Here is a 25,952-nt window from a genome sequence, read left to right as displayed (position 1 = left end):
TAAATAGTTCTCTTTAGAATTTGAATGAGTCTGAGAGACAGGCTTTATCTTCTGAAAGGGCCTGTTCAGGTCTGATTACATTCTTGGTCTTCCAGTGAGGGGAGGAAAAAACAGTTGTTCTTCTTTGGTGGGTGACCCTGGAGTTCTGGCAGATAAAAATCTTAAACTTCTTTAGAAGAGATGGTAGGGGTGGGGAACCTTGGAGAGTCCTTGAGGTTTCTCCTTCAGTTCAGCATGTCAATGTGCCATATTTTGGGGTCTCAGTTTTTGAGTCCCAACACAGTCCATTCTTTGAAAAGTGCAACAGTTTAATAAGCATGTAGCTTATTTTAGATTTGAAGATTTGGAGATACAACCTTAAATACTGGATTTTTATAAATGTAGCTAGGGTCTTCCTGAAACTGCCTTTGCAAAATTGACTGAGATAGTGAAAGAGAGCTAACTTAACTGACTCCATCTTGCTTCTAACCTCCAAGCTGTCCTTGTTCATTCCTGGGCGTAGGCTGAACTAACTTTAGGAGAAACTTAGTTTATAGTTCATAGTTTAAACAAAGACTGTTAACAGCCCTTTCCCAAAGCATACCTCCTTCTTGTCTGGGGACTAGATTTCCTTTGAAGGACTAGCATTAGCCATAAGATTAGAAATTATGCTTTAGGGCTGGGCGCAGTGGCTCATGCCCATAATCCCAGCACTTTGGGAGGCAAGTGGATCAATTGAGGCCAGGATTTCGAGACCAGCCTGGCCAACATAATGAAACCCTGTCTTTATTAAAAATATAAAAATTGGCTGGGCGTGGTAGCTCACGCCTGTAATCTCAGCACTTTGGGAGGCCGAGGTGGGTGGATCACCTGAGGTCAGGAGTTCACGACCAGCCTGGTCATCATGGTGAAACCCCATCTCTACTAAAAATACAAAAAATTAGCCAGGCATGATGGCAGGCGCCTGTAATCCCAGCTGTTCAGGAGACTGAGGCAGGAGAATTGCTTGAACTCGGGAGTCGGAGGTTGCAGTGAGCTGAGATCGCGCCATCGCACTCCAGCCTGGGCAACAAGAGCAAAATTCCGTCTCAAAACAAACAAAAAATTACAAAAATTAGCAGGGTGTGCTGGTGCGTGCCTGTGCTCCCAGCTACTCAGGAGGTTGAGGTGGGAGAATGGCTTGAACCCGAGAGGCGGAGGTTGCAGTGAGCCAAGATCGCGCCACTGCACTCCAACCTGGGCAACAGAGTGAGACCCTGCCTCAAAAAAATAATTATGGTTTAGGAGTCATGCGGCTGGAGGCTACAAGATTCTGACCCTCCCAGAACTACTCCTAAGATCAGTGCTTGAGATATTTTGCAGACCCTGCACTTGATGGATCCGCTGGCCTCACCTAGATCAATAAACTGGCTCATCTGATCTTGTGGCCCCTGCCCAGGAACTGACTGATTAAGAAGACATCTCTGACTCCCTATGACTTCATTCTGAGCAATCAGCACTCCTGGCTCACTGGCTTCCCCAATCCTCACCAAGTTATCCTTAAAACCTCTGCTCGCTGGGGCGGGCATGGTGGCTTACGCCTGTAATCCCAGCACTTTGGGAGGCTAAGGCAGGTGGATCACTTGAGGCCAGGAGTTTAAGACCAGCCTGGCCAACATAGTGAAACCACATCTCTACTAAAAATACAAAAAACATTAGCTGGGTGAGGTGGTGGGCACCTGTAATCCCAGCTACTCGGGAGGCTGAGGCAGGAAAATCACTTGAACCCAGGTTGGGAATGTTGCATTGAGTTGAGATCAGCCATTGCACTCCAGCCTGGGGAACAAGGGCAAAACTACTCACAAAAAAACAAAACAAAACAAAACAAAACAAAACTCTGCTCCCTGAGTGCTGGGGAGACTGATTTGAGTAATAATAAAACTCCGGTCTTCCGCTCAGCCAGCTCTGCATGAATTACTCTTTCTGGATTGCAATTCCCCTGTCTTGATGAATCAGCTCTATCTAGACAGTGGGCAAGGTGAACCCCTTTGGCAGTTACATTCCTAGGCCTTAGCCAGGGAATTACCATGTATATGATGATGAATTCAGGGGAGAAGAGATGAAGAGAAAGGGAGAAAGTTTTATCTTGGCTGGGCACCGTGGTTTACGCCTGTAATACCAGCACTTTGGGAGGCTGAGGCGGGCAGATTGCAAGGTCAGGAGATTGAGACCATCCTGGCCAACATGGTGAAACCCTGTCTCTACTAAAATACACACAAAAAGATTAACTAGGCGTGGTGGCGTGCACCTGTAGTACCAGCTACTTGGGAGGCTGAGGCAGGAGAATCGTTTGAACCTGGGAGGCGGAGGTTGCAGTGAGCCGAGATCGCGCCACTGCATTCCAGCCGGGTGACAGAGTGAGACTCCGTCTCTAAAAACAAAACAAAACAAAACAAAAAAACAGAAAGTTTTATCTTGGATTACCTAGAGTTAGAAAAGTTAAGAACTGGAGGTGGCTTCCAGTCGTGTGACCTGAACACATGAGGCCAGTGGAATGCTGGAGCTGAAAGCATCTGTGTGGCAGCCGGACATGTCCTTTTCACTGGCTTCACCTGCCTTTTTTTAGATGAAGATTGTATTCACAGTGACTGTGAGCTCCTTAGGCACAGAAATTGAATTAGTGTTAAACACTATTGTGTATGCCTGGCACTGGCACAAGGATAGTATAGATATTTCCAAGATCTCTCCTCATGGCCATCCTTGGATCCCAGAGCCTGGGACAGTGTTAGGGATCTAGGTGGCACTGCCAACATGTCTGACATTCAAGAAGCCACTAACAGCTCCTAGTTGTAAACCTGCATGAGAACCAGAGGTCTGCACAAGTGACAGAAAATGACCTCAGAGGTGAGTCTCAGCTTCCTCAAGTCACTATGTAACTGCCCAGTGCATTCATTTTGCCCAGTGGCCCAGATACAGTTTAATTCATGCATAGCCAGCTGTACAAGAGACTGGAGATTTATTACTCCAATCAGTCTCCCTGAAAATTTGGAGACTGAGGTTTTCTAAGGATAACTTGGCAGGTTGGGAGCCAGAGGGTAGGGAGTGCTGATTGGATGGGTGAGAGATGAAGTTACTGGGGGTCAAAGTGGGTTTTTCTAGCTTTCTTTTGTTTCTGGGTGGGATCACAGAACAGGTTGAGCCAGATTATTGGCCTGGGTGGCACCAGCTGGTGCATCAGAACGCAGGGTCTAGGAAATATCCTCAGCACCAGTGTTAGGTTTTACAATAGTGATGTTATCCCTAAGAGCAACTGGGAAGGTTCAGAATCTTGCAGCCTCTGGGTGCATGACTCCTAAACCGTAATTTCTATCTTGTGGATAATTTGTTAGTTTTACAAAGGCAGTCTGGTCCCCAGGCAAGTAAGAGATTTGTTTTGGGGAAGAACTTTTATTGGCTTTGTTTCAAAGTTCAACTTTAAACTAAGTTCCACCCAAAGATAGTTCAGCTTACGCCCAGGAATAAACAAGGGCAGCCTGGAGGTTAGAACCAAGGTGGAGTCGGTTAGGTCAGATCCCTTTCTCTGTTGTAACTTTCTCATTGTTTTAGTTTTTGTCAAGGTGATTTCAACTATTGGAGCCAGCTTTGAGCAAACAGCTGTGGAAGAAGTGAGAGACAAATTGGGGTCACCATATAATCAGCAGAGACCATGGCAAGATATATTTTGTCATTTCAGTGAAAATTTGGCTCAGGTTTATTGTCTGAGGTCAGTTGATAACTTATTTGTGGTTGTTCAGGAGTTTTAAGATTACTAGTTTAGAAAAACAAAGAAATTCTAAAGGATTTTGAAGACTTGGCTGGAAAACTCCCATGGTCAAACACTTTAATTTTAAGGAAAATTTATGTTTTTTTTTTTTTTTTTTTGAGATAGAGTCTTGCTGTGTTGGCCAGGCTGAAGTGCAGTGGTGCAATCTTGGCTCACTGCACAACCTCCACCTCCCTGGTTCACGTGATTCTCCTGCCTCAGCCTCCTGAGTAGCTGGGACTACAAGCGCCCACCACCATGCCCGGCTAATTTTTGTATTTATATTTTTAGTAGAGACAGGGTTTCACCATATTGGCCAGGGTGGTCTCGAACTCCTGACCTTGTGATCTGCCCATCTCGGCCTCCCAAACTGCTGGGATTACAGGCATGAGCCACTGCGCCCAGCCAATTAATGTTGATTTTAAGGAAAAAACAAACAAACAAACAAAAAACAAAGCTCAAAAAGATAATTCAGAATTCAAGTAAAAGGAAGGTTCATGATGGACAAGAAGTCCAAACAGATGAAAGAGATGTTAAAAAAAAAGAGTTCATTCACTACAATGTTTTAGATTCACACATCTTAGGTTATTGTGAAACTCCAGCCATCAAAGGAGATAGCAACATTAGTAGGTGATGATTTGGCATCTTGCAAAGATGAGACTGATGAAAGCAAAAAAGAAGAAACTGAGCCTCAAGTGTAAAGTTTAGAGTCATGTGCGACAGAGTAGGAGAGAAACACTGCTTTCCCTCAAATGAGGCTGGAAGAGATTCTGGGGGTGATGTTTAAGGCTATTTTAAGTGGAAGGCCGACATGACCAACTTTGGTGTTGCAATTCTTTTGAATATCCACGATAATGAAATCACTGTGGGCATGGCATTGACTAAAGCGAGTCTCCACTGAAGACGTATCACACATTTTGGACCTACGACTCTTTTGCACCTATCAACATTTTGGACCTATGGGCACATTTTGGACCTATCAACTCTTACCCCTGGGATACCCAGCCTCTGTGGTCTGCTACCTTATGTTATAATAGTTGATCCAATGTGTGGAACAGGGGCAATACCAATAGACTACTGAATATTTTCACATTATATTCTGGTGATAATAATCCCCTGGTTGTGAATAGAGCAGCAAACAACATCACATCTTTATTGACCAAGAGCCAAATTAAAGAAGGCGAACCATCCGGAAGCTTGCCCATAGATGTTGTTCAATGGGATAAATGCAATCTGCCATTGAGAACTGGCTCTGTGGATATTATTGTAGCAGATTTGCCATTTGGAAAAAGGATGGGATCCAAGAAGAGAAACTGGAACCTTCATCCAGCTTGCCTACGGGAGATGAGTTGTGTCTGTGTACACCTACAACAGGCCAAGCTGTACGATGTACTCAGGATGCGAAATGCTTTACCAAAGCATTATCTGGCATGTGATGTGTATGGTGAAAAGTGGATACCGTTCGGGTGAACATTGGGGGTCTTTGTGCTGCAGTTTATATTTTGAAATGTACACCTCAAGCTTTTGTTCATCCTTCAGAACAAGATGGAGAAACAGGAACTCTGGTAATGCAAAGATTGAAGATAACTAATAGTACTCGTACTTCCCAACACTGGAAATGTCAGCATGAAGAACTTGCTTTAAGAGCAAAATAGTATTAAAAAAAAGTGCAGTCTGCACTCTTTAAACCTGTTCAGAGCTCTTCACCCTAGTTGGCAAAAGATGTGAATGTAATGTAATGTAATGGGATTGAAAAAGTCTTATGAGAAAGCAGAGCTTTTCCTTGGCACTGTTTTGTATCTTGGGCAATTAGTAGTTTGCTTAAAATGCTTTTAAAGATGCCTAGTGAAAAGCCTAGTAAAATGGTCTGAGATTTGGGTGTAGAACATTTTATTTTTAGGCTTAAAACATTTTTTTTTTTTAATATTATAGTTTTTTGTAGAGATAGGGGTCTCACCATGTTGCCCAGGCTGGTCTTGAACTCCTGGGCTCAAGCAATCCTCCCAAAGTTTTGGGATTACAGGTGTGAGTCACAACACCTGACCTATTCTCAGGCTTTACAGCCTGTTTTTATTGTGCCAAGTGGAAAGCTACTCTGGCCTAAAGGAAAGGCAGAGAACATTAATTACATCTTAGGCCACATTTCATTGCCTACATATCTGTGCTATTCAGTTGCTCAGATTCTTTAACTCTAGAAGTGAAGTATTGCATTTTGTGAACAATGTTTACCCCATAAGATGAAATCTCACAAGTCCTATAGGAAAGTTTACCATCTGCCTTAAAAATTAAAATGCACATCTGTTATTCAGATTAATATGCATCTGTTATTCAGAACTAAAATAGAGGACTAGGATTTATCAAAGGGATTGCAAAAATACTGTTAGTAGTAGCATAGAGCATTACTATTTGTAAATAGCAGAGGCAGGGCATGGTGGCTCACGCCTGTAATCCCATAACTTTGGGAGGCCGAGGTGGGTGGATCAACTGAGGTCAGGAGTTGGAGACCAGCCTTGCCAACATGGGAAACCCCATCTTTACTAAAAATAAAAAAATTAGCCGGGTGTAGTGGCGCATGCCTGTAATTCCAGCTACTTGGGAGGCTGAGACAGGAGAATCGCTTGAACCTGGGAGGCGGAGGTTGCAGTGAACCAAGATTGCGCCACTGCACTCCAGCCTGGGCAACAGGGCGAGACCCCGTCTCAAAAAAAAAAAAAAAATAGCAGACACATTGGTATTTGAGGTGTGGGACCAACAAAGCAAATTAAAATAAATTTTGTTTTTCTTCTAGTAAAAAAAAAAAAGGACAAATGAAGAACTGGGATGATGCATGTGAGCTTATGGTGGCTGTCCTCTGAGCTAAGGGAAAAGGACACTGCTCGTTTTTGTGAGAAACATAGGTATGGTTCCCACAAAAAGATCCTTGTAGCACTGTTGAGGGAGCCCCAACATGAGAAGACAAGATCCTGGATAAGGCAGTGCCTTTATGAAATATGCTTCCAGTGGCTAGGGGCTATCTTCAAGTGACATTGTATACAGAAGACATCATCAGACAAAAAAACCATCAAGGAACAATTGAGCACCCAAGCCTCTTGGGGAGCCCCATAAATAATTGGTTATTATTGTTAATAATCGGTTATTAATGATGTGGTGGTATGTGTTTAGAAGTTCTGCTTTAATGCAAGTAAGGGTAACAAGCCAAGGAAATTTAAGTATAAATGTAAATGGGACCTTATCTATTTCTGTAAGGCTGAGGATTTTTACTTAGGATACCTAAGATTTTTTTTTTTTTTTTTTTTTTTTGAGATAGAGTCTCCCTCTGTAGCCCAGGCTGGAGTGCAGTGGCATAATAATCCTGGCTCACTGCAACCTCCAACTCCTGGGTTCAAGCGATTCTCCTGCCTCAGCCTCTGAGTATCTGGGATTATAGGTGTGCGCCACCATGCCTGGCTAATTTTTGTGTTTTTAGTAGGGATGGGGTTTCACCATGTTGGCCAGGCTGGTCTCGAACTCCTGACCTGAAGTGATCCACCTGCCTCAGCCTACCAAAGTGTTGGGATTACAGGTGTGAACCACTGTGCCTGGCCTAGGATACCTAAGATTTTTAGTGCTGACTGGGCGTGGTGGCTCACGCCTATAATCCCAGCACTTTGGAAGGTCGAGGCGGGCGGATCACGAGGTCAGGAGATCGAGACCATCCTGGCTAACACAGTGAAACCCCATCTCTACTAAAAATAAAAAAAATTAGCCCGGTGTGGTGAAGGGCGCCTGTAGTCCCAGCTACTCAGGAGGCTGAGGCAGGAGAATGGCGTGAACCTGGGAGGTGGAGCTTGCAGTGAACTGAGATCACGCTACTGCACTCCAGCCTGGACGACAGAGTGAGACTCCGCCTCAAAAAAATAGAAGATTTTTAGTGCCTTGTCTTAAAAAACTACGCTTGGAAGCCCAATATCTAAGAGCAAATGGGCTGTATTCAAAGGAGGAATTGGAGTCCCAGAGCCCTGCTCACTCTGTACTCCTATTTTAACTACCCTCCTGCCCCTTCACTGCCTCTGAGGTGGTGGCTCCTGGTGGCACCTTTGAGGAATTCCCAAGGCTCTGCAGAAAGTGTTTGAAAGCCACTGTTTTAGGTAGATGTCAGGTATTAACCAGTGCTACAAATAGAAATCGTTGGTTAGCTTCACTATGTATTATTAAGAAGTAAATATTGGCTGGGTGTGGTGGTTCACTTGAGGTCAGGAGTTCGAGACCAGCTTTGCCAACGTGGTGAAACTCCCGTCTCTACTAAAAATACAGAAATTAGCTGGGCATGTTGGCACACATCTGTAAACCCAGCTACTCAGAGGCTGAGGTACGAGAATCGCTTGAACTCGGGAGGCAGAGGTTGCAGTGAGCTGAGATGGCACCACTGTACTTCAGCCTGGGTGACAGAGCAAGACTGTCTCAAAAAAAAAAAAAAAAAAAAAGGGTAAATATTTTCATGTTTCTGCATGGTCAGGGCTTTCTGAGCATAGAAAAGTAAAACTTGGGTTAAAAGACAAGCCTTGGAAGTTAAAAGATGACTTAAGGGATATAAAACCCAGAGCGCTGGAGGCATTCCCAAGATTGTAAACCCAGTAACACTTATCTTACCTTCTCCTGGAGACATTTATTTATGTTCCAAAGGGTAAGAGCCCAGGGATCTTCCCCTTTTTTCCCAAGGAGAATTTGCTTACCATTGGTAGATTGCTTTCACTTTCTTAGGCGAAGGCGGCAGCTGGACAGTTATCCTGTACACACTTACAGATTCAAAATTTTGGGATTCTTCTCCTGTGGTTCAACCCTTGTCTATCAAAGGGTTTTCATTGCATTGTTTATGGGGTATTAGGTATGGGAAAATGATATATGTCTTGACTTAAGTAATAATAACTCTGATCTCTGCTCCAGAAACTTTGTGTTTACCTTCAGGTTACAAGAATGAATAAATATAGAGATTAAAAACAAATATTTTTAATGTAAAACACTTCTTAGGAGAATATACTTAATAATTTCTCTGTACAGAAATGATTGTATGTATACTTCAGGTTTAAGCTTTACCTTAGTATTCCTAAAACTTTTCAGATTATATCAGTTTTCCTTATAGAGGTGCTTATTGTTAGCTGTTTCATGTTAAAGACTACTAATAGTGGAAAAGTAAATGCTTCTGTAGGATGTGATTAGCTCACTTGTTGATAGGGTTAGACCTGCACTGAACACAGTAGATTGCTTAACTGTCACTTAAATAATGATCTCATTGATAAAGGGAGAATTAGAAGTGGCTTGTTTTCAAGGGTTTCTGAGAGCCAAATTCTACTGCTTCATTAAAATGTGGTATTTTGGGGCCAGGCACAGTTTCTCATGCCTGTAATCCCAGCACTTTGGGAGGCCGAGGCAGGCAGATCACGAGGTCAAGAGTTCAAGACCAGCCTGGCCAACATGGTGGAATCCCATCTCTACTAAAAATGCAAAAATTTACCAGGTATGGTTGTGCGCGTCTGTAATCCCAGCTACTCGGGAGGCTGAGGCAGGAGAATCACTTGAACCCGGGAGGTGGAGGTTGCAGTGAGCCGAAAGCATACCACTGCACTCCAGCCTGGGTGACAGAGCAAGACTCTGTTTCCAAAAAAAAAAAAAGTGATATTTTCATTTCCAATTATGCAAGGTAGTCAAGCACAAGAGAAATGTTTTATACATATTTACTTCTTTGTAGACTAATATTCCTCACCCAAGTGTAACACAGGTATTAATGCATTAACTTATGCTTATAAAAGTTTTTCACTGAAAATAATAAAATTGCTGACAGATTATTTCTATATGAAGAAACATAGAGTATGAATATTGTTTTCCAGATACAAAGACTAAAAGTTTATTTAAAAATGAGTAAATATGGCTGAGTGTGGTGGCTCACGCCTGTAATCCCAGCACTTTGGGAGGCCGAGACAGGCAGATCACCTGAGGTCAGAAGTTCGAGACCAGCCTGACCAATATGATGAAACCCGTCTCTACTAAAAATACAAAAATTAGCTGGGCGTGGTGGCATGTGCCTGTAGGCCAAACTACTCGGGAGGCTGAGACAGGAGAATTGCTTGAACCCGGGGGGGCAGAGGTTGCAGTGAGCCTAGATTGTGCCACTGCACTCCAGCCTGGGTGGGAGAGTGAGATTCTGTCTCAAATAAATAAGTAAAATAAATAAATAAAATGAGTAAATAAAATTTTTATGTCCCTAGCATTTACATATTTGTATTTTTTTAATTGTTAAAATGATGGATACATTTTGCCAAAAATGTGAAATATTTAGGAAAACAGAAAGCAAGGAAAAATAGAGATCTCTTTTTAAAATTGTATTTCTTGAGACAGGGTCTGGCTCTGTTGCCTAGGATGAAGTGCAGTGGCATGATCACAGCTCATTGCAGCCTTGACCTCACTGGCCCAAGTGATCCTCCTACCTCAGCCTGCTGAGTAGCTGGGATTACAGGCATGTGCCACCAGGCTTGACTAATTTTTTTGTATTTTTTTTTTGTAGAGACAGGGTTTCCTCATATTGCTGAGGCTGGTCTCCAATTCCTGGGCTCAAGTGATCCGCCTGCCTTGGCCTCCCAAAGTGCTGGGATTATAGGGTGTGAGCCACTATGCCTGGCCAGATAATTTCTTTATGGCTGGTTTTTACACAGATATGGCAGAGAGACAATTGGAGTAGTATTTTTAGGTTTTGTGGCTGGCATTGGCGAAAAGAGGTCTGGTTTCTGTGACCCTTCTTGGGGAAGAGAGATTCTAGTTTTTTTGTTGTTGTGGTTTGTTTGTTTTGAGACTGAGTCTCGCTCTGTTGCCAGGCTGGAGTGCAGTGGTATGATATCAGCTCACTACAATCTCTGCCTCCTGGATTCAAGCGATTCCCCTGCCTCAGCCTCCCGAGTAGCTGGGACTACAGACACAACACCACCACGCCTGGCTAATTTTTTTTTATTTTAGTAGAGAAGAGGATTCACCATGTTAGCCAGGATGGTCTTGATCTCCTGACCTTGTTATCTGCCCACCTCGGCCTCCCAAAGTGCTGGAATTACAGGTGTGAGCCACCGTGCCCGGCCGGATTCTAGTTTTTATAGCTATCCTCAGAGGAGCATGGGACTGAGAGACAGGAAGGCAGGAGGTCAGAGAAAAACTCTGGCTTCTGAGGCTGCTGTGATGCCTACATTTTTGGGTGTGGTTTCTGTGCCTCAACAATGGTAAACAGCTACCTTTCTTCTGGGAGGGAGTCTGGAATTGTGCTACATGGTATGCAGAGAGTGCCTATGTAAATAGTCTTCAGTGAAAACCTAGGTTCTGAGTCTCTAATGGATTTCCCTGGGCAGAAACTTTGCATGTTTCTATATCTATTTTTTGTTGTTGCTGGAGAAAGAAGCATGCTTGATGCGGCCTTCCATGAGAGCAAAAGAACATAAGCAGCCTCTGCATGGCATGAATTTTTTCCATCTCTACCTGTGTCTTTTCCTCTTGTTGGTCCTGTCATATGTCATTTTGCTGCAGTAAACCTTAGCTCTGTATACAACCAGATGGTTAGGTCCTGTGGATCCTTCTAGCAAATCACTGAAAATATGGGTGGTCTTGGGAAACCCTGAAACAATTCCAAAGGCAGAAACCATAAAAGAATTTTTTTCTTTTTTTTTTTTTTTTTTGAGATGGAGACCTGCTTTGTTGCCCAGGATGGAGTGCAGTGGCATGGTCTTGGTTCACTGCAACCTCCGCCTCCTGGGTTCAAGCGATTCTCCTGCCTCAGCCTCCTGAGTAGCTGGGATTACAGGCAGGCACCACCACGCCGGGCTAATTTTTGTATTTTTAGTAGAGACGGGGTTTCACCATGTTGGCCAGGCTGGTCTCGAACTCTTGACCTCAGGTGATCCGCCCTCCTTGGCTTCCTAAAGTGCTGGGATTACAAGCGTGAGCCACCACGCCCAGCTGAAATGATTTTTTAAAAACATGAAATCTTAAAACACCTTTGAAAAGTGAAGAGCAGATAGGGAAAAATTACTTTTACTACATATGACTAATAAAAGATTAATATTCTTAGTGTATGTATAATTCATATAAACCTATAAGAAAAAGATAAATGTGCATATAGAAATATGGACCAACATCAAGAATAATTTATAAGAGAAGATATAAAAAGAGCAGATTTAAAAGATGTTTAATTTCAGAAGTCATTAAATAAGTACAAATTAAAATAATAGTCACATGCAAATTTTTAACTGTTAGGTTTGCAGCAAACAAACAAAAACTCCACAAACCCAGGAGATTATGTTTAGGGTTATGGAAGATGATAGAGAACATGATTTTCATAGCATACTGATATATATACACACACATATATATAATATTATATATACCCTTTTTGGTGGACGGTTTGATAATATGTATTAAGAGTATTAAGGAATTCATAACGTGAATATGGCTAGGCCACTTTAAAGCCTACCTCTGTAATTGGAAGCAAGTTCTTTGCTTCCCCTTCTCCATCTCCAAAAACTCTGAAAGCACTAAAGACGAATTTTTACCTTTACTACCCGAAGAGAAGTCTCTGGGAAGATTCCTTAGTCCAGCACATAGAAATTTCTAAACTTCTCTCCAGATATTTCTCTTGCTCTTCATAGTTGCTCACTGGAAGCTGTTAAAAACAAAATCAAATCATAAAACAAATCTCTCACATATGTATCTGCCCCCCTGTTTCTTCCAAGCTGCCTCTGCCTTTCCCTTCTATTTCTCCATGTTAAATATCTAAAATATTCCATGGAATGGGCTCTCTCTATATTTTTTTGTGTCAAGAGGCTCTTCGTATTCACACTCTAACACTGCAACACCCCACTGTCTTCATCCACCCCATGCATATTTTCTTTGCTGTGACAATTATAATTCTCCTTAAGTACCTATGAAGTTGTTTGATCAACCAACCTAGAATGGTCACTACTTTGCCAGTTTTCCCCTGGATGGGATGCATTTTTCTTATTTGCACTTAAAGTCTTCCTTTTGGTCAGTCTTCTCTGTAGGAGAATCACATCACCAACATTGAGAAATTCCAGGGTTCTTTTGGGTTTGTGAGCATTCTTATGTTGAATAGCAATTTGCAGCGATCATTTCCCCTCCAGTTTCTGGTTCAATCCCTTCTAATCCTCTGGACAGCTAACTTCAGGATGGCCTGTTAAAGAAGCCTGAACACCTAAGTTTTTCCTTTGACTTGTTGACTTTTGGTTGTGCATTCTATAACTGTAGATTGATTTATAAAATCTATAAATTGGTACCATTTTGTACCTTTCCACATACCAATTTGAAGTGATTTTCTTTTTTTTTTTTTTTTTTTTGAGGTGCAGTCTCGCTCTGTCACCAGGCTGGAGTGCAGTGGCGCCATCTTGGCTCATTGCAACCTCCGCCTCCCGGGTTCAAGCCATTCTCCTGCCTCAGCCTCCCAAGTAGCTGGGATTACAGGTGCCCACCACCATGCCCAGCTAATTTTTTGTATTTTTAGTAGAGATGGGGTTTCACCATGTTGGCCAGGATGGTCTCGATCTCCTGATCTCGTGATCCGCCCGCCTCGGCCTCCCGAAGTGCTGGGATTACAGGCGTGAGCCACCGCGCCTGGCCATGAAGTGATTCTCAAATCCCAAATGATTTGAAAAGGAATTATTTGCATATTTTAAGTTGATATTTTAAAGTTGTCATCGCTTACGTAAAGTTTATACTGTAAACCAAGGTAAGAGTAAGATCTGGGATATGTTAGGAATCTGCTTTCCTTTGCCTAGTAGGAGAAGGCCTATTGTGAAAGAAGGCTTACTTACAGGTTGATCAGTTGTAGGAAAGAATACCTATGGAAGTTGGAGATCTGGAAATTGATTTATTGAAATGATTCATGCATCCCTTAGGCAAGTATTTTCCTTTTTTATTAGGCAGGGTGTTCCTCTGTGCCCAGGCTGGGGTGCAGTGATGCCATCATAGCTCATTGCAGCCTTGACCTGCTGGGCTCAAGTGATCCTTCCACATCAGCCTCCTGAGTAGCTGGGACCACAGGCGTGCACCATCATTCCCAGCTGACTTTTTACTTTTTATTTTTATTTGGCAAAGATGGCATCTTGCTATGTTGTGCTTGTTGGTCTCAAACTCCAGGGCTCAAACGATGCTCCCACCTTGGCCTTCTATATGTTGGAATTACAGGTGTGAGTCACCTCGCCCAACCCTTAGGGAATTCTTCACATATTCCAATTTGAAGATTGCCACTAAAAGGACAGTGAAACAGTCTACCCTGAAATAGACATCCTAGTAGTTCATGGTGTGAACTCATTCAGATCTCATGCTGCCTCTGATGCCTGGCATCTTTATTGGGCACGACTGGCGGGGTTGTGCTGCAGTACAAATTAGCCCAATCTCAGTCGCTCAATACAATAAAAACATCTTACATATGTAGCTACACTATTTGAAATTTGTGGGCTCTAAGGAGGGTAGAGGCCTGGAGGATTTCATGGGGTGTTTTTAAAGGTCAGAGTTGGAAATGGCTTTTATTATTTTTGCCTGTGTTTCATTGGCAAGATCCAAGTCATTTGACTCCCAACATAATTGCCAGAGAAGCTGGAAAATGTGGAAGAGCAGTGAGATTTGGGATTAGCACTGAGTTGTACTTTGGTTGTGACATGCTTTAACCATGATTCAAAAGCTCTTTTTCTGGCCTTTTTGTACTATACTTTCTGTAAATTTCTCAAGCTTTTATAAAAAAGTAGTGTTGGCTGGGCATAGTTGCTCACACCTGTAATCCCAGCACTTTGGGAGGCCGAGGTGGGCAGATCACAAGGTCAGGAGATCGAGACCATCCTGGCTAACACGGTGAAACCCCATCTCTACTACAAATACAAAAAATTAGCTGGGCATGGTGGCGCGCACCTGTAGTCCCAGCTACTCAGGAGGCCGAGGTGGGAGAAACACTTGAACTCTGGAGGCGAAGGTTGCAGTGAGCTGAGATTGCGCCACTGCACTCCAGCCTGGGTGACAGAGCGAGACTCCACCTCAAAAAAAAAAAAAGCAGGTTATTATATAATATCTAGCACAGATTAGATTTTTTTGAACAAAAATGGTGCATCTATATATGCACCCACCCACTTGTCTATCTCTGAAAGGATTTATACCCAAAACACTACCAATTGTTACCTTTAAATGATTAAAAAATGAGTGATTTCAATTTTGTCAATTTTCTTTAGCTCTATTTTCTTAATTTTTTGAATTGAATTTTTTTTTTTTTTTTTTTTTTTTTGACAGAGTCTAGCTCTGTCACCCAGACTGAAGGGCAGTGGCGTGATCTCAGCTCACTGCAGTTTCCACGTCCTGAGTTTGAGCAATTCTCCTGCCTCAGCCTCCCAAACAGCTGGGACTACAAGCATGCACCACCACGCCCAGCTAATTTTTGTATTTTAGTAGAGATGGGGTTTCACTATGTTGGCCAGGATGGTCTCGAACTCCTGGCCTCAGGCGATCTGTCCACCTTGGCCCCCCAAAGTCCTGGGATTATAGGTGTGAGCCACCATGCCTGACCCTTGAATTTCTTTTTTTTTTTGAGGCGGAGTCTCATTCTGTCATGCAGACTGGAGTGCAGTGGTGCAATATTGGCTAGTTCACTGCAACCTTCTCCTCCTGGGTTCAAGCGATTCTCCTGCCTCAGCCTCCCAAGTAGCAGGGACTACAGGTACTTGCCACCACACCCGGCTAATTTTTTTGTATTTTTGGTAGAGATGAGGTTTCACCATATTGGCCAAGCTGGTCTTGAACTACTGACCTTGTGATCCACCTGCCTTGGCCTCCCGAAGTGCTGGGATTACAGGCATGAGCCACCACACCTTGCCTGAATTGTTTATGTAAAGAGAAAACATGGAAATTAATTGCAAAAGTTGAGGATTTTTTTTCCTGTTTTTGTTGTGCCTCTTTTATGTACTTTATTAATGTAACAGAGGCTTCAGAAAATTAATATTAATTAGTTGAATTGGAAGGTGAACTCCTATTTTATTTATTATGCATAAACATTTGATGCTGAAAATTCATGTCCCCTCTGCCTCCAGAGATTTCAGAAAAAGAAATCTAATTAAAAATTATCATCTCGATGTGATTTTTTTGTGAGTGATTGTTTTTAAGAGGAGTAAAGTGGATGATGATGAGACAATAATTAATCCATAGTTATGTCAATACATACTCATGAATTTCCGTGATGAACAGAATTGAAGCCTCCTTGAGTCCATGAAGATCTTTTACTCTCCTTTTCCACGAACCTTGTTTCTTATTTCCCATGAACCTAGAAATTGAAAACAATTATTGCCTGCTGATTCCCAAATTATTATTTCCTTGGAATGTCTTCCAGTGGATACTAATTTTCCAGGTGCCCTCCACTCCTAAAATTTCCTATCAAACTAGGTTGTTAGGAACAGAGCTTCTTCCATGACTTCAGACACATGCTGGAAAGGAAACATCATGCTAACTATTATAGATAAAGCTTCAGCAGATTAAGAGAGCATGCTTTGAAGAGAGGCCCATTTTCTGCCTCCTCATGCATAAGGTCTGGTGGTTAAATTCTCTGTAAATCATCAAATTAAAAAATTATTTTGGTGTATATCACAGGTTTCTGTTTCATATTGCTGTTTGAGCAGTTTGTTTTGTGACTTGGCCTTTAAGAATTTTTTTTAATCTCAATAGTTGGCTAGTATGGGTGGGAAGGGATGCCATGATTCCTGTCACACAGATGAACCACTTGTGTGGGCATCTGTCAATTATCCCTGCTCTGGTGTTGCTCAAGTTTATTTGTGTCGTCTAAACCCCAGGGCCAAGTACCAGGGGAGTCCTACCAAGCAGCTTTGGCAAGCATAGAATTGATGGCAGCTTCATTATAATTATACTTCTTTGCATGGTTGACCAGCTGTATCATCATAATAGCTTTCCATACTAGAGGCCAAAAAGACAGAGAGATATACAAGCTGCTCAATATATTTCAACAAATTACAATTTATGCCTTTTCCAACTGTTTCATGCCTTGTAATCATCCCCTACTCCCACCCAGCCCATCAGTTCTTTCAGAAATAGGCAAAATTTGACTCTAGATATCTTTTTAAGTATAGTGCATTAAGAAGTGATTTTTTTCCTGTTCCTTAGAATAATCATATGTTTATCTTTTCTTGTTTTCAAGCAAGAAGTTATTTGCTGTAATAGATCATGTGACTGTATAATACATATATGATAATGATGATAATAATAGCAATTGCAGGCCAGGTGTGGTGGTTCACGCCTATAACTGCAGAACTTTGGGAGGCCGAGGCTGGCGGATCACTTAAGGTCAGGAATTCAAGACCAGCCTGGCCAATATGGTGAAACCCCATCTCTACAAAAAATATTTAAAAATTTGCTGGGTGTGGTGGCACGTGCCAAATCCCAGCTACTCAGGAGGCTGAGGCAGGAGAATCACTTGAACCTGGGAGGTGGAGGTTGCAGGGAGCCGAGATTGTGCCTCTGCACTCCAGCCTGGGTGACAGAGCTAGACTCCATCTTTAAAAAAATAAAAATAACAATTGCAACTTTTAGTGGCATTTACTTTATGCCAGGGGGTATACTAAACACTTTATATACAACATTTCATTTAAAACTTGCAAACTCTATGAGACAGGTACTTCAGATGAGGAAAGGGAAGCTTTGAGAAGTGGAGTTACCTCATGCAATGTCCCTGAGCTCGTATATAGTAGAGCAGGGAGTTGAATCCAGGCAGTCTGACTCTTAATGATTTAAAACTCACTCATTGATTTTGACTTAAATATGCTCTAGAAGTCCTTTCTGAGTGTCTTATTAGATAATAAAATTCCATTATCTGATATTAAGTGAATTCAATTTAAAAGTTTTTGTTTCATTAAATGGCCAACTACTTACATGAAATGATATTTAACATCATTAGTCATCAGTGAGATGCAAATTAAACCCCAACAAGAAACCTTTATACGCCCATTCAAACAGCTAACATTAAAAAATAAACAATTCCATGGTGGGCGTGGTGGCTCATACCTGTAATCCCAGCATTTTGGGAGGCTGAGGCAGGCAGATCACCTGAGGTCAGGAGTTTGAGAGCAGCCTAGCCTACATGATGAAACCCTGTCTCTACTAAAAATACAAAAATTAGTCAGGCATGGTGGTGGGTGCCTGTAATTCCAGCTACTTGGGAGGCTGAGGCAGGAGAATTGCTTGAACCCGGGAGGTGGAGGTTGCAGTGAGCCGAGATTGCACCACTGCACTCCAGCCTGGGTGACAGAGTGAGACTCCACCTCAAAAAAAAAAAAAAAAAAAAAAAAAAGAACAATTCCTGTGTTTCAAAGATATGGAACATATGGAACTCTTATACAGTGTGGTACAAGCATTTTAGAAATCTGTTTAGACAGTTTCTTAAAAAGCTATACATGCACTTTCCATATAACTCAGCCATTCCGCTAAGTATTTACACAAGAGAAATGAAGACATGTTCTCACAAAGATTTGTACACAAATGTTCATAGCATCTTGATTCACTGTAGCCTAAAAACCAATTCAGTGTTCGTCAACAGCTGAATATAGTATAAACAAATGTGGTATATCCATACAGTAGAGTGTACTCATAAAAATCCAACAACGTGATGAAACTCAGAATCATTATGCTTAAAGAGAGAAGCCAGACACAAAATTACATACTGTTTCTCATTTATGTAAAATTCTAGATAATGAAAATTAAATTATAGTGACAGAAAGCAGATCAGTGGATGTCTGAAGCTGGAAATTGAGGAAGAGGTAGTTTGCAGAGGGCAGGTGGAAAGTTTTAAGTGCTAGAAAGTTCTCTTTCTTGATTGTGGAGGTGATTTTGTTATGGGTGGGTCTTTGTTCTTAGAGCTCCCAAGATGGTGGCAGGCTGCTCCTAAGATGGGGTGGGCCGCTCCCAAGATGGCGGCAAGCCTTTTGTTCTCTGACCTGGGGTTCTTGACCTCATGGATTCCAAGGAATGGAACCTTGGGTCATGCAATGAGTCTTATAGCTCTATTGTAAGTCGTGGGTCACGGAAGAGAACTGTGGAACCCAGTGACTAATGTTCAGCTCGATTAGGACGAACCCAGGCACTTAATGCAGGAACAATAGTGAGCCTTTAGCCCAAACGAGAGCGGCAATGGGTGCCTCGCTAGATCAGAAACACAGCAGACACCCTGCCAGATCCAGAGGGGTGGAAGTCAGTGGCAGGTCTGCGACGGCGGCAAACAGCAGTGGTGGACAGTGAGCCAAAGCTCAGCTTGAGCCATAAAAAACATGGACCAGAAGAGTGTGCAGTTGCAAGACTTTATATAGAGTGAAAACAGAGCTCCCATACAATGGGAGGGGACCCAAAGGGGGTTGCCCACTCCCGGCTCGAATGCCTGGGGTTTATATCCCAATCATTGTCCCTTCCCCTGTGCTCTCAGGTAATATATGATTTGACTATTTCTTTACCTCCTGCTTTTAGTCTAATTTGTATTTTAGTGAGCCCTGTTTACTACCTGATTGGTTGGATGTTAGCTGAGTTAGAAGCCCCGTGTTTAAAGGTGGGTGTGGTCAGCTTCCCAGCTAGGCTTAGGAATTCTTAGTTGGCCTAGGAAATCCAGCTAGTCTTGTCTCTCAGTACCCCCCAACAGGAAAACGCAAGTGCTGTAGGGGAGGTTGGCCGATGACCATTCTAACTGCTTCCTGCTGAATTGGAGCGTAGTAGGGGTCATGCAGTTGAGACTTCCTCGGGAGGGGTGCCTTCGGTGTCATCAACATCGTAGCATGGGCTAGCAGGCTGGTCCAGGGGTCCACGGTAGATCTTAGTCATGGACTGCATCTGGGGCTCCATTTGAAGAATAATTTGTAGTTTTACAGCTTCACAGCGTTTATTATGGAAGAGATAAACTTAACAAGGAGGTTAAAGATACAGGGATTGAAATGTATGGCCTGCAGTGCAGGGGATTATTTCTTCAGCACACTTCACGGGCCCTGACTATCTGCTTGATAGTTTTTAAAAGGCCTGGTCCAGTAAATAATGATTTGGCCATCTGATGGGTGCTATCAATGCCTAAGTGAAAGGTTTGGTGAAGGGTTTTAAGTAATTTCCATTGGTTAGCTGCAGGCAAAAGTATTTTTCCTTCTTCGGTGGCTAGCCATCCTGAGGGGAGGAAACTATTTTTTCTTGAGATTCCCCATTCTATTTCTTCTGCTGAGTACTGGGGCTTGGTTTCCCAAAGGGGATTACCCCATACTAGGGGTCCTTCTATAAGCATTTCTAATGGATGGTCCCGCCTTGCGGATCTTTTGGCTTCAATATCTGCTTGGTGGTTCCCTTCTATTTCCCTTTTCTTTCCTTTCTGATGACCCCAGCAGTGTAAGACTGCCACCTCTTTAGGTTTCTGTACAGTCAGTAATAATCTCCTAATGGCTTCCTGATGTTTGATAGGTGTTCCCTCGGAAGTTAGGAATTCCCTTTCTCTCCATGTTGCTGCATGGGTATGGAGGACTAGGTAAGCACACTTAGAGTCTGTATATATATTTACCCTTTTTCCTTCTCCTAATTATAGTGTAAAATGGCCCCTGCTTTTGCTAGGATGTCTCTCCCTAACAAAGGAGTGGGGCTTTCAGGCATAATTAGAAAGCCATGTGAAAAGAGTAAAGTTCCCTAGTCACAACTTAGTGGCTGGGAGAAGTATCTAGTGACTGCCTGTCCTAGGACCCCTAGGATAGTGACAGATCTGGAGGACAGTTGTCCGGGACAGGAGATTAAGACTGAGAAGGCCGTGCCAGTGTCCAGGAGACAGTTAACTTCCTGGCCCTCAATGGTCAAGCATACCTGGGGCTCTGTGAGGGTGATGGCATAGGCTGGCACTTGCCCTGGGCACCCTCAGTCCTGCTGCTGGATCATCTGGTTAGTGGCTTCTGACTCAGAGGACCTTCGTCCCCTGGGGCAGTGGGCCTTCCAGTGATTCCCTTGACATAACGGGCATGGACGAGGGGGAGGCTTATTTCTATTCGGACAATCTTTTTTAAAGTGTCCTTGTAGACTGCACTGGAAGCAAGCCCTATTAAGCATTCGATTTGCCCAGCCTTTCCCTTTTCCAGAGCCTCCAAAGTCCGCTTGCCTGAGGGCCACGACTAAAGTGGTGGCTTTTTTTTTTATCCCACTTGTCCCATTCTGCCTGCTCCTCCTGATCTCTATTATAAAAAACTGAGGTTGCCAAGTTCAATAGGGTTTTTAAGTTTTGCTCGGGCCTAAGGTGGACTTCTGAAATTTTTTCCTAATGTCTGCAACTGACTGAGTGATAAACTTATCCTTTAAGAGTAGTTGGCCTTCAATAGAGTCAGGTGACAGAGAGCTATGCTTCCTCAATGCCTCCCTTAGTCTCTCCAGAAAGGCAGTCTCTCTTCCTTTCCCTGTGTTATAGTGGACATCATTGAATAATTTATAGGCTTATTCCTAGTTTTCCTTAGTCCTTCTGGCATGCAAGTTAGCAAATGTCTGTGGCACCAATCTCCATGTTCTGATTCTGCGTCCCATTGAGGGTCTACACTGGGAACTGCCTCCTGGCCTATGGGGAATCGTTCTCTTTCCTCTGTTGTCATCCTATCATTGACCTGACTGAGATACCAGAGATCGCCAGACTCTCGGGCTGCAGTTACGGCGGCACTTCTCTCATTTGGGGTTAGTGTCTGATCTAGCAATAACAATATATCTCTCCATGTCAGATCAAAGGATTGTCCTAACCCTTATAAAACATCAGTATAGCCATCAGGGTTATCTGAGAATTTACCTAGGTCTATTTTAGTTTGCTTCAAGTCTGACAGGGAAAAAAGGTACATACACTCTGACTGGGCCGAACTCTCCAGAATACATCTTAGGGGCGTTTTTGCCTTAGGGGGAACGTTTTTCATCTGAAAAAAGAACATAGGGATGCCAGCGCCTCTAGTCATTTTCTAATGAGCATTAGTGCTAGAGTGTCCTCTATGGTCCTAATGCTTATTCCTTTCCAGGGTGCATAACCACCCACGGACCTCTGCTTATCGGATTAGTTACGCTCACCAATGTAGCAGTCCTGCACCTGTTTTCCCACCTTTCTTGACCACAAAGAAAGGGGTCTGGGTTGCTGGAGTCTAGTGGTCCTTTACCAGCGTGCCCAACATTGCCTTTGCGCTCAGAGGTGAGTTCCTTTCCAGGGTGCATAACCACCCATGGACCTCTGCTTATCGGATTAGTTATGCTCACTGATGTAGCAGTCCTGCATCTCTTTTCCTGCCTCTCTTGACCACAAAGAAAGGGATTGGGGCTGCTGGATTCTAGTGGTCCTTTACCAGCATGCCCGACATTGCCTTTGCGCTCAGGGGTGAGTTCTAGATCTGGGCTGGGTTCCTGAATATTTCATAACAACCCAGGTGCCCCATCAAGATGCATTCCCATAAACAACAGTTCTTATGCAAATTTGTTTCAGAGAGGGTGTAGGTAACCTTTTGAGTCAGGATTGAGATAGAGTTTTTGCCCACTAGGGCCTTTGTCTTTCTTTCCTTTGTAGGAATATGCCCCAATTATCGACCTTAAACTTTTTGTTGCCCAAGATTAAGTCCTTTTGGGTAAGAAATATGAGAGATGAATCCTGTTTATCCTATGTGCCTTTTTCCTACGAGAAGAAGAGCGAGGAGAAAAAGATGGGTTTGCTTTTTTTGTAAGTACTTTAAGGCTTGCCTGAGTGCAAACAGCTCATATGTTTGAGCAGACCAATTTTCCTAACTCTGCTTTTACAAGTGTTTCCCTATCAATTACTGAATACCTATTGTATTTTTTCCCTCAGTCACCCTGGAGGAACCATCTATCTTCTTGTCCTGAATGGAGTTCTTCCTAGGTCTGGTTGGACTTTTGTATGGTAATTAAGATGTAAATCCCCTGTTAGGAAATCTGCTGGGTTAAGGGAATTTTCAGTGGTTAGTGTTAAATCACCTTTTTCTAACAGAATAGCCCTATACTTTTAGATTTTTGAGTTAATAAGCTACGTTTTTGCTTTTTTTGAATTAGGATAATTCTGAGCTGGTGAGTTGTGCTCACAATGAGGTTTCCTCTAAACGTTACTTTTCTACTTCTGCTAGCAAAGCAGTTGCCACTACCGATTGAATGCATTTGGGCCATCCGCGGGTTAGTGGGTTAAGGATTTTTGATAGGAGGGCTATGGGTTGTCAGTGGTCTCAGCATTTTCAGGCTACGCTCTTGTTTACACTGACAACAAGGTAGTATTGGAGTGTTATAGAGTCACCGAGAAGACCTTCAATTATCAATTGTAGGTTTTAAATTTACCCTGGCTTTTAAAGGAATAGGGTATACTGTTTTTTCTTTAACTACTTGTGTATCTCTCTTTCTCTCTTTTCCTCTCTCTCTCTTTCCCTTTTCTCTCTTTCCCTCTCTCGGTAGATGGATTTTGGGAACACAGTGGAAGGACGTCTGCTTGTTGCTCCCATTTGCCACTATAGGAATATGTGTCTCCCTTTAATTTACTCAATTCGCTTTCATCTTGATCTATTATGTTGTCATAGACCCAGTTCCAGTTGTTAAAGTACTGGGTCATCAGTTCTAAGGCCCTGGCCAAGGAGCCGAGGCTTGGAGATTGTATTGCAGTGGGGGAAGCTGGGTAGAAATTGGGGGAGGAGAGCATCTTACACAATGGGAGAGGAATCCTAGCCATTTACAAACTTGGGGTCCTGGCAAGGGTGGTGGGAAATGGGTCCCACATAACTGCCCATGTCGAGAGCTATATATTGGGAGGGGCACCAGGGACAAGACTCCCTGGGTTCATAGCCTAGATGCCTAAGGACACAGCATAGCGCTTCCTTAGATCCCTTTGGAGATACAACCTGCTCTAATACTTGGGAGAGGAAGTGAAGGTCTGAAGCATTTGTACCTAGGAGGCAGGGATCAGAGGAAATAGATTCAGAGGTAAGGAGAATTTTGAGGCTACACTTTAAAAAAGTCATGGTCGGGACCCAGGAGGTATGGGTCAGAAGGAGAGATGTAGGGGCGCACGCATGGGCAACTGTTGAGTAAAGACTTCTGGCTGCACCAAGATCTCGACCGGCCAATGCTGGGAGTTTAGGATGACACCTTTCTGTCTCTAGTCGGCCCTCAGCTTCTCCAGGAAAATTGTGAAAGCAGAAGCTGGTTCCAGGCAGACCATTGCTCCCAACCAGAAGGGTTGGGGGTTGTTAGAAAGCCTTTTCCCGGGAAGCCTCACACCTGAGTCTTAAGTCCGGCAGCCACACTAATCGTTTTTAACTGGCCAACAGGTGCCTGGTATTTCCTCTGATTCTAAGGAAGGATAGGAGAGAATAGCAAGTAAAAGTGGTCCAATATTACCGCTTTGGAGAATGCCCAGACGAGGCCACCAAATGTTACGGGTGGGTCTTTGTCCTTAGAGCTCCCATGATATGGTGGCGGGCCGCTCCCAAGATGGCGGCAAGCCTTTTGTTCTTTGACCTGGGGTTCTTGGCCTCACGGATTCCAAGGAATGGAACCTTGGGCCATGCAGTGTGTGTTATAGCTCTATTAGAAGCTGTGCGTCACGGAAGAGAACCGTGGAACCCAGCGACCCAGCGACAAGTGTTCAGTTCGATTAGGACAAACCTGGGCACTTAGCCATGCAGGAACAATGGCGAGCCTTTAGCCCGATTGAGAGCAGCAAAGGGCGTCTCGCTGGATCAGAAACACAGCAGACACCCTGCCGGATCCGGAGGAGTGGAAGTCAGCGGCGGGTCCGTGACAGCGGCAAACAGCAGTGGTGGACAGCAAGCGAAAGCTCAGCTCGAGCCATAACAAACACGGACCAGAAGAGTGTGCAGTTGCAAGATTTAATAGAGTGAAAACAGAGCTCCCATACAATGGGAGGGGTCCCAAAGGGGGTTGCCCACTCCCGGTTCGAATGCCTGGGGTTTATATCCCATTGTACCTTCCCCTGTGCTCTCAGGTGATATATGATTTGTCTATTTCTTTACCTCCTGCTTTTAGCCTAATTTGTATCTTAGTGAGCCCTCTTTACTACCTGATTGGTTGGGTGTGAGGTGAGTTAGAAGCCCCGTGTTTAAAGGTGGGTGTGGTCACCTTCCCAGCTAGGCTTAGGAATTCTTAGTCGGACTAGGAAATCCAGCTAGTCGTGTCTCTCAATTTCACAGGTGTATACATCTGTCAAAATTTATTTAATTGTATAATTTATCATATTTATAGAAATAATATATAGTATATCATATAAATTATATATAATGTATTATATATAGTTATTTGTATAACATAATTTATTTATATAATGTATATCCTCTGTGTGTGTGTGTGTATTTTTCTTAGAAACAGGGTCTTGCTCTGTTGCTCAGGCTAGAATGCAGTGGTGTAATCATGGCTCACTGTATTGTTTTTGTTTTGTTTTTTGAGATGGAGTCTCACTCTGTCCCCCAGGCTGGAGTGCAGTGGTGTGATCTTGGCTCACTGCAACCTCTGCTTCCTGAGTTGGAGCAATTCTCCTGTCTCAGCCTTCCAAGTAGCTGGGATTACAGGTGTGTGCCACCATGCCTGGCTAATTTTTGTATTTTTAATAGAGACGGGGTTTTGTCATGTTGGCCAGGCTGGTCTTGAACTCCTGACCTCAGGTGATCCACTCACCTCGGCCTCCCAGAGTGCTGGGATTATAGGCGTGAGCCACTGCACCTGGCCCATCATGGCTCTCTGTAACCTTAAACTCCTGGGCTCATGTTATTTCCCCATCTCAGCTTCTCAGATAGGGCCACAAGCATGCCACCACACCTGGCTAAGAATATTATAATTTATTACATATATTACTATTATATGTAAGTCATTCTTCAATAAAGTTAATTAGGTGCTGGACGCAGTGGCTCATGCCTGTAGCCTCAGCTACTTAGCAGGCTCAGGTGAGAGGATTGCTTGAGCCCAGAAGGTCGAGGTTACAGTGAACTAACTATGTATGTTCCTGCCACTGCACTCTAGCCTGGGCAACAAAGCCCAGACCTTGTCTCTAAAAAAATAAATAAGTGAATAAAGTTGATTATAAAACATCTAAATAAGGTACAGCAGAAAATCAAAATAAAATTTCTCCCGTGAACATTTTTATACCTATATCTTA

The 25,952-nt window shown here is 43.2% G+C and overlaps 1 protein-coding gene and 1 pseudogene across 5 annotated transcripts in view; both read left to right on the top strand.

Moving 5' to 3' along the window:
- SUGCT (succinyl-CoA:glutarate-CoA transferase) overlaps nt 1-25,952 on the top strand; it is a 735,535-nt gene that overhangs the window by 14,336 nt on the left and 695,247 nt on the right. The window lies entirely within an intron of this gene.
- Nucleotides 2,770-5,415, top strand: LOC129040773 (tRNA (guanine(6)-N2)-methyltransferase THUMP3-like; annotated as a pseudogene).

Source organism: Pongo pygmaeus, chromosome 6 (assembly GCF_028885625.2).
Source record: "Pongo pygmaeus isolate AG05252 chromosome 6, NHGRI_mPonPyg2-v2.0_pri, whole genome shotgun sequence".
Taxonomy (NCBI): domain Eukaryota; kingdom Metazoa; phylum Chordata; class Mammalia; order Primates; family Hominidae; genus Pongo; species Pongo pygmaeus.
Note: the sequence above shows the minus strand (reverse complement) of the source record. Positions and strands in the feature narration are given on the sequence as shown.